At 35.7% G+C, this 9757-nt stretch overlaps 1 pseudogene; it reads right to left on the bottom strand.

The window, feature by feature from the left end:
* Nucleotides 1-7423: 7423 nt before the first annotated feature.
* Nucleotides 7424-9153, bottom strand: LOC120133503 (annotated as a pseudogene).
* Between the last annotated feature and the right edge of the window lie 604 nt (nt 9154-9757).

Here is a 9757-nt window from a genome sequence, read left to right as displayed (position 1 = left end):
TAGAATTTTATATGAAGTTCGTGGGTTAAAATAAAATTAAACTCTTTCATTAAACTTATTTATCTTTTAATTTTTATAAAAAATATATATATATTTTATGAATTTAAAATTTTTAAAGAAAATATATAAATTAAAAATAGTAAAATTATATATTTTCTATGATCTTTTATACAAATATTTTCATTTGAATATTTATAATTCATCTTGTTAAAAAACGATATATAATAAGGATAATTTGGTAAAATATATATTATAATAATCTTTTTATTCCTTTAATCAAACACTGTAATCTTACATTCCTACTAAACAAATCAAATATGTTGATGTGTAGAGCTACTGAGGTGTATGAGCAACTGTAATGATGATGTATGTAAGCAGTTGTAGTCAGTTACTAAGGTTGTTATAGCTGATAGGCTGCTAGTTGTTATAGTTGATTGGTTAGGCAGTTATGGTTAAGTGTTTTGTTATATAATGTTGTATGAGCTATGAATAAAGCAAGCAAGCAATAATATTCCTTGATACTCATGTTTACTAGTTACTTAACATGGTATCAATCGCCACAAGTCCTGAAGGGTTTGCTTCTACTGCAAGAATAATTGCTAAGGTTGTTAGATTCGGGCTCCATGGCTACTAGTGATACTATTTCTCTTTCGAGCCAGGTCAAGATGTTTACAAATAAGAAGATTAATGTTTTGCTTGATGAAGCGAATTTCTTGCTTTGGAAACAGCAAGTGCTTCTTACAGTGCGGAGTCACCGGCTTGAACGACTACTCACTGGTGCGATGAAACCTCCACCAGAGTGTCTGACTACTGAGGATGGGACAGTAGTTCCAAATAAAGGTTATGAAGACTTCATAGCTCAGGATAGTGCGTTAGCATCATGGTTGTTTTCGACTATAAGCTCACATTTACTCTCTCAGTTTGTTGGAGCAGAAACTGCATCTGCAATTTGGAATACAATACTACAAATCTTTTCCATAAGATCATCCACAGCTGTGATGAATCTTCACTGTAAACTACAATCTCTCAAGAAAGGTGAAGATAATATGCATGTGTACCTATCTCGGGTTAAAGAAACTTGTGATGCCTTAGTATCCTGTAGTAGTGTTGTTCCCACAGTTGGTCATATTGCGAGCATATTAAAAGGATTTCCTCGAGAGTACCAACCCTTCATGGAAGTTATAACTACCAGTGGTGACTCTATTTCTCTAGAAAAGGTAAGCACAATCTTGATTGATACTGAAACCGAGTTGGCTGGATTTACAGCTCAAAAAGAATTAGTGATGATAAGTGCTCATATAGCTAGGGGATCAAATACTGTTAAAACTAGCTCTAACTCATATAGTCATCGATCGTATCAGTCATCGTATTCTGGAGGAATGACTGGTGGGCGAGGTGGTCGAAGTCATGGTCAGACGCGTGTGCAATGTCAACTGTGTGGGAAACCTAGGCATCTTGTTAAGAGGTGTTGGCACCACTTTGATGAAGATTTTCATATTGTATCCACTAGTGTTGGACGCTATCAATATACAGGAGATACAACCAATGCTAACAATGTTTTCTATGACAAAGCTGGTTGTACTGGTTGCGAGTGTTGCTTGAATGGGACTCGAAGCCAGATGACCACAGAGAGTTCTTTTCAAGCTTATTCAACCATTGGTTATGCTCAAAATCAATGGGTAGTGGATTCTAGAGCCACTCATCACGTGACATCCAACTCTGGTAACATCACTCATAGACCAGAGCATGGTGGCCCAGGTAAGCTAATTGTTGGTAATGGTGTGTCCCTACGTGTTAATATGATTGGTGATGGAACTTTAATGACACCATCTAGGTCTTTACTGTTAAATGACTTACTGCATGTGCCTAACATAACACATAACCTTCTTTCGGTTTCCAAGTTTACTAGGGACAATGGTGTATTTTTTGAGTTCTATGATCAAGGATGTTGTGTTTGTGATGTTACCACAAAAGAAGTTCTACTGTGTGGTCATATTGAAGGAGGGTTGTATGTCTTCTCAGGAGAACGATAGTTAGGTGTTTGTGGTAATGCTTTAACTAACTCAGTTGTTGCAGTCGATGAATTTACACTGTGGCATCGAAGACTGGGTCATGCTACCTATAATACCATTGCAAATGCTTGTAAAATGATTGATATAAAGGTTTCTAAAGAAATGAATAAAATTTGTAAAACTTGTTATGTTGGCAAAGGCCATAAACTGTCTTTTCTTAATTCTTCTACATTGTACAACTCACATTTCCAGCTTGTGTTTACTGACATATGGGGACCGTCGAATATGGTGTCTTATGGATATCGATATTACTTATCCTTTGTTGATGCCTATTCTAGACACTCTTGGGTGTATTTTTTGAAGGATCAATCACAAGCTGTAAGTGTCTTCAAGTTGTTTCAGCAAATGGTGCTGACTCAATTTAGTGTTACCATCAAAGCTATGCAGAGTGACTGGGGTGGTGAGTATCGGAGTCTCTCATTTGTTTTAGCTAAGGATATTATATCTCATCGAGTAGCTTGTCCACATACGTCTGAGCAGAATGGAGTGGTTGAGAGGAAGCATAGGCTTATTGTGGAGCTTGTATTGGTTCTCTTAGCACAGGCTGCTATGCCTTTACAATATTGATACTATACTGCTGTTACTACAGTCTACATCATTAACCGTCTCCCAACAAATATATTGGATAGGGTATCTCCACTTGAGAAACTGTGGGGAATGAAACTGGATTACAAGTTCATGAGGGTGTTTGGCTGCAAATGTTTCCCACATCTATGAGTTTTCCAAAGACATATGCTGGAGTTTAGGTCTCAGCCATGCACGTTCTTAGGATACAATCCACAACACAAAGGCTACATGTGTTTAGCCACTAATGGGAGAATTTATATATCTAGGCATGTTGTGTTTGATGAGTCAACTTTTCCATTTGTAGGTGGTACAACATCTCGCACAACATCAAATGCTTCTGCTTCGAAGTCTATTACTATTGAGATTGTTATTGATATTGGGAAATTGTGTGCTACGAATAATGTCGAGCCACGTGGCGATGTATCTGAAGTAGCAGGAGGTGAGTCCCTCAATGCAGGAGAATGCTCGAGCTCGTCTTTAGATGTGGTGTGTAATACTGCTGTTAATAGTGATGATGTTATAGAAAATTGTGAGGCAGTAATGAACATAAGTGAGCCCAGTGGACAATATAATGAAGAGCTCGATGGACAAGGTGATGGAGAGACCGGTGAACAAAATAATGAACAGCTCAGTGTACAAGGTGATGGAGAGTACAGTGAACAAAATCATGTGGAGCTTAGTGAACAAGGTGATGTGGTGCCAGTGATGAATCTTCATCCTATGCTGAGCAGAAACAAGTGTAGGATCTTCAAACCTAAAGTGTATTCGGCTGCCTATGCTACTATGGAACCTGTTAATGTGCATAAAGCTCTTTAGTCACCTCATTGGAGAAATGTTGTGTATGCTGAACTTGAAGCCTTGCAAAAGAATCATACCTGGTTTCTTTTGCCTTTGCCTGAAGGACGGTCAGCAGTAGGATGTAAGTGGTTGTTTAAGCTAAAGAAGAACCTTGATGGGTCTATCAATCGATATAAGGCTCGTCTTGTAGCCAAAGGGTATTCCCAGATTCCAGGTCATGACTTTATTGAGACATTCAGTCCAGTAATTAAATTTACCACGGTGAATGTGGTTTTGGCTTTAGCAGTGACTAAGGGTTGGCAGCTACAGCAGATTGATGTAAATAATGCTTTTATACTTGGAGAATTTAGTGAAGATGTGTATATGCAGTAGCCACCTGGATTTGAACAAAGGGCTCATGTAGGAGCACTTCTTTACGTCTGCCATACACGTCCTGATATTTCATTCAGTGTCAACAAAGTGGCACAATATATGCATGCACCTAGACGTGAGCATTTGGTGGCAGTCAAACGTATTTTGAGATATTTAGTTGGCACACTTAATCATGGGCTGGTTATAACACCGTCTGTGGTAGGACTACATGTTGTAGCCTTTGTTGATGTGAATTGGGCTGGCAATACAGACGATCGAAAGTCTGTCTCAGGCAACTGTGTCTTTATTGGAGAAAATTTGGTCATGTGGAGCTCTAAGAAACAAAATTGTGTTTCTAGGTTTACCATGGAGGCTGAGTATAGAAGTGTAGCTGATGTCACTGCTGAAACAACATGGATAAGTGCCTTACTTTCAGATATGGGAATTGTTCAGTCTAAAACACCGGTTGATTAGTGTGATAATAATAGTACAATTGCTTTTACTGTGAATCTGATTTATCATGCTAAGACAAAGCATGTTGAACTTGATGTTCATTTCATTAGGGAGAAAGTGGCTGCGTAGCAGGTCTTGGTTAACTATGTTCCGGTCAGTCACTAAGTTGCAAATGGCCTGACCAAGCCATTGTCTACAACACAGTTTGAAATGTTTAGAGAAAAGGTCTGTGTTCAGTCGTTTCTTGGGGGAGAAGGTAAAAGTAGGGAGAATGTTGAGTATAGTTAATGTGTAGAGCTGCTGAGGTGTATGAGCAGCTGTAATGTTGATATGTGTAAGCAGTTGTAGTCGGTTACTAAGGTTGTTATAGTTGATAGACTGTTAGTTGTTATAGCTGATTGGTTAGGCAGTTATGGTTAACTGTATTGTTATATAATGTTGTATGAGCTATGAACAAAGTAAGCAAGCAATAATATTCCTTGATACTCATATTTACTAGTTACTTAACAAAACACAACAATGCAACATTCCCAGTAATGTGTTAGGTAATGTTACATTCCTGTAATCCTATTCCTGGAGGTAATGCTACATTCCATGAACCAAATACACCCTTAGAATCATTCTCAAACAAGTTTTCATGTGCAGCTCAGGTGAAAGGAAAAGAAGGCCTCCTTTTTTTTTGAGGGGGAGGGCAGGCCATGAGTGCGACACTACTCTGGAAGAGTTAGAATTTTAATCTTATGTCAAGGACTATGAACCAAGGGACAATTTCAGGTAGACATTTTATGGGATGTAGACCTCCTGAAAGATAACAGAAGTGTGCCAAGGTGTCTTCAAGCCAAACAGAGATTGACCCTCAAATACATAAATAGAAGGAAGCTTGATGCAAGACCCATTTGTTGAGTATGACGACAATCGGCCTTAAAGATCCGACAATGAGTGAAAGGACAGTCACTCAACGGATGACAGGATGATCTTGTCAGTTTAAAAAAATAATATATCTATTGTAATTTAACATATTTTATAATTTTTTTTTTATAATTTTCATTTATTTTTAAAACATTTTGAAACATTTTTTTAATAAAATATTTTAAGACAAGAAATGTAATATTGAAATCAAAACATTTAATACACAATCGATAAAAAAAAATCCTGAACTTGATGTCTGTTAAGAGGACTTACCGTCTTATCAAGACTATGCGATTAGGCCAGCTGCTTGTTGGAAAGGTAAGGCTATTGATGCAAAACAAAGCTCAGTATGTTACAACTTAAAGTTCATGAACTGCCTTAGAAAAAGGCACTTACATCTGGGTTTTTGTAGTATATTTACACTATAAAAAACAAATAATTATAGAGTAGAATTTGTTTGATAACTTAGTTCCATAAGCTTATGTATAACAACAAGCCTCATTAAACCATCAAAATCAGTTGCAGAGATGAAACAAGGTCAGGTGCCTCGAGTTTGCCTGCTTTGGCTTGATAAATGACAATGCTTTCTGAGCTTCGTTAAGATGTACGCCATTGCAACTTTAGTACCCAGGCCAGCGTGACCGCGAGACAGGCAGATCACAGCCCCAGCAACAAGCAAACTTTTCGCTACAATCTTTTTTGATGGTATCCTTGATAACTTTTTCTTCCTGGGTGCATTAACTGGTTCGAGAGTGGCCATCGATGCAGAGACTGCTGAAAGACTATTGCCACTTATCATATCTAATTCAGGAGGAACCTATATGCAGACAGCATGCCAATCATCAGTACTTGAGCTGATCCAAATATAATATCCAACATAAAGAAGCAGAAGTTTAACCATGTGATTCCATGACAATAATTTATTATAATAAATTAATTTTGAGAACAGAAGGTTTAAACTAGATAAACCTCAGTTAAAACGACTAGTCCATAAAGCTAGACTATCCGAGCTAGATTGCTTGACAGTGAAGATTGCTTGACAGTGAGATATAAGATAAGATTATCTTACTCATATCTCAAAAACATTAACAAGATATAAAGATAAGTAACCTACCTTACTCATTTCTCAAAACACCGATCTTCAACTCACATGAAGGAAACCAAGACTATGGGGTATATTCTTCTACAGCACAATAAATTTGATCCTTAATTTAGTAGAAAATCAATTTAGCTCTTTAACTAATGAAATTTGTGATGATTCATGTTGTAGATATAATAACCCATTACAGATGACGAAATGGTAGAGAAGTTTAATCAATTTTTTATGGAGTTTGATAGCCTAATCGATTTAAAAAAAATTAGAGATCTTATTTAATTTTTTAGAAAAATAAAAAATATTTTAAAATTTAAAATAAAATATTCAAAAAATTAAAGTTACTAATAATAAAAAAAATAAATTAATAAGAAATAAAAATATATTAAAAACACTATTAAAAATAAAAATATAGAAATATATTAAAAGTTATAAAATAATAAATTATTAAATATTAAATATTTTAAAAGATATATATTATACATAATATATGCATGTACAATATAACCACAAAGATAAATTAACCATATTCAAATAGTTAAATTAACAGATTAACATTTTTAATTCTATATATATATATATATATATATATATATATATATATATATATATATATATATATCAATTATCACTACATATATCATACATGTGCACATATTAAACAACTCATACTATCATACAGTTATATCATTAATATTTATATAAAGTTCTTATTGAATTAATTGAATAAATTGATTCACAATTTACTAAAATGTATATATAAATTTACTGATCTCATGTTTGATCTTTAAGAAGTGACATTTAATTATTTTATTAAAAAAAATAAAAACTATTAATTGATAAAAGTATTATTATAATAATATTTATTATTATTTTGAAAAGATATATTTAATTTTTAACAAATTTATTACTTAATTAAGCTATGATATTAATATGGACACATTCCATGTTTATCTAGTAGTATTTACATGCATTTCTATGTATGAAACTCAAATCATCAAGTAGATATTTCTAATAAAACATCCTAATGTAAGCTTTTATATATATATATATATATATATATATATATATAAATGGAGTGAAGATGAATATAAAGTTCTAATTAATATGGGATAGAAGTAAAAGCCTATAAATTGTATTTATTTTATTTCATAAAAAATGGATGCTGATGAACATTTACAAAGCGGATGAAGCCTTGATTGTTTAAAGTTGAAACTAAACAGGTGCAGTAAGCTTTTGCTTAACATCATCACTCAATTCTCGGCCCTTGGTCTCTATTGGTATGAGCAATATGCATACCCCTGATAAAAATATTATACCCTCCCAATGGCAGCTGTTTGATGACATCCCTGCACCAAAGCTACTGCAACATAGGGGCATATCATACCACCTATTCTTCCCATCGAGCTTGCTGATCCGAAACACGTCGTTCTTAAGGAGGTCGGATACACCTGCAAGTTAAATCGAGAATAAAAATAAATGAAGTCTTACAAACATGACGAACAATGAGAGGGGGACTCGTTTACCTCCGGAGCATATATGAAGAGAGTGGTGAAGGTTGCGGTGATGCATACTCGTGAGCCAAATAAAAGGCCTGTTGTTACCTTTCGAGTCTGTTGGAATAATAAGGGGAATACGAGAATGCAACAGATGACGAATAAAATCGCCATTGAAAGCCTTCGACCAACTCGGTCTATCGTAAGCGCTACTATGATGAGCCCCGGAATTCTACAACAACCGAATCAAGAGTGTCCTTTTTTTTTATTACAAGCAGATGAAACTGTGTATGAGTGAAAATCAATTACCTGCAAAAGTAGTGATGAAGACATCTTTGTAGTTAACATCTTCAGATACTTGGGATTTGCTGGTTTTGTGTCCGGCACACCTAGAGCATCCTGCATTTAACTCGGTCGTGAGTAGTACTAGTCCGTAATAAGTAAATGAATTTCCGAAGAATACTACCCATAACAGCAGGGTTGGCCTAATTAGTTCTCGTGAAAGAAGCTTTAAAATGGTTGAGAAGGGTCCTTGTTTAGGCTTTGTAGGAGTTCCATCTTCTTCAATGCCAGCTTGATAGTCATCAGTGACAAGTGTTCCAAGAGGCACTTTTGTGCCATTGACTTCACCTATTCTTTCCAAAATAATCATAGCCTCCTTTGTCCTACCATTCAAGCAGAGGTGCCTAGGCGACTCGGGTGTAATAAAATAGAATGCAAGCAGACCAAATGAAGGTATGGAAGAAAAGCCGAGCAGCCATCTCCAACCAAATCTTGGCATCACAATCCAAGCGATGGAGGCCTCAAACACCGTGCCGACCGTCCAAAATGCTTGGAAAACAACCATCCATGTGCCTCGATTCGGCGGAGGGATGAACTCGAGCAACCAAGAGCAGAGCACCGGCCCACCCCCAACCCTATACCGACCACACAACGGAAAACCAGCAAAGACACATAATTTGGTGAGAAGGCACTTGCAAAGCCAGCCAAAGTAGTAACTAGTGCAGTCATAAGGAAACCTTTCCTGAGGGGGATACAATATAATTTTTTTTCACATCATCAGGACACTCGTGCAGTGGTGTGTATTAAAACGTGGTGTTAATAAACAAAAACAAAATGACAAGAGAAGGTTAGTTCCCCACCTTCTTCCATATTTATCTGCGACTACACCCCATGAATACGCTCCGATTAGCATACCGATGAAAACCACACTGGTTATTAAGCTTTGTTGTTTGGCAGAAAGATGCCATAATCTTTGGACTACTGGGCCTATGAACGACAGAAGCATCATTTCCATGGCTTCTGAAATCCATGCCAGTGCGGCATAACCAAGCACACAAAATTGGTATTTCCCAAACCCCAAGGTTATAAGAGCATCATCCACAGTAAACGTTCCTCTTGCCTCGTCTGCCATATTAGCAGCTGTTTTAAAAAGGGGGGTTTACACAAATTAAAAACCACCAAATTCGGGTCAAAACATTGCTTAAATATAAATTGGTTTATAACTCCAAACAATCTAAATATAAACTTTAATATTACTAATCCTCCAATTCTCATACGATGAAAGATAAAAGCTTTGCGAGGTCAGAAACCAATAATACCAGTTAAGGATAATTTAATTACTATTTCTTTTTTCTTTTTTCTTCTTCTTCTTCTTCTCATGCATTTACTTTTACTGAATTCGAAATAGATAAAATAATATAGCATGTACCATGTTTCTTTTTATAAGCATCACCTTAACTGGTGACCTGCATTAATTGTCAGAACACAACAAAGTGATGACACGAAATAAAATAGTAAGTCTATGACAAGATTTTCAGATTCATAATATAAAACAGAACAAGGAACACGGGAGCTGGCGTTGTCGGAAATGGAGAAGGAACCTGATTCCGGCTTGAAACAGGGAAATGCAAATCTTTAATGAATTAATTTTTTTTGTTGGTAATAGAATCCTTGTTTGTTTTTTTTCCTAAAGTCTGCTTTTGCCTGTAGTTGTATTTTTTTTTTGGTTTTGTTTT

The sequence above is a fragment of the Hibiscus syriacus genome, unplaced genomic scaffold (genome assembly GCF_006381635.1).
Source record: "Hibiscus syriacus cultivar Baekdansim isolate YM2019G1 unplaced genomic scaffold, ASM638163v2 tig00110580_pilon, whole genome shotgun sequence".
Taxonomy (NCBI): domain Eukaryota; kingdom Viridiplantae; phylum Streptophyta; class Magnoliopsida; order Malvales; family Malvaceae; genus Hibiscus; species Hibiscus syriacus.
This window is presented reverse-complemented; position numbering and strand designations above follow the sequence as displayed.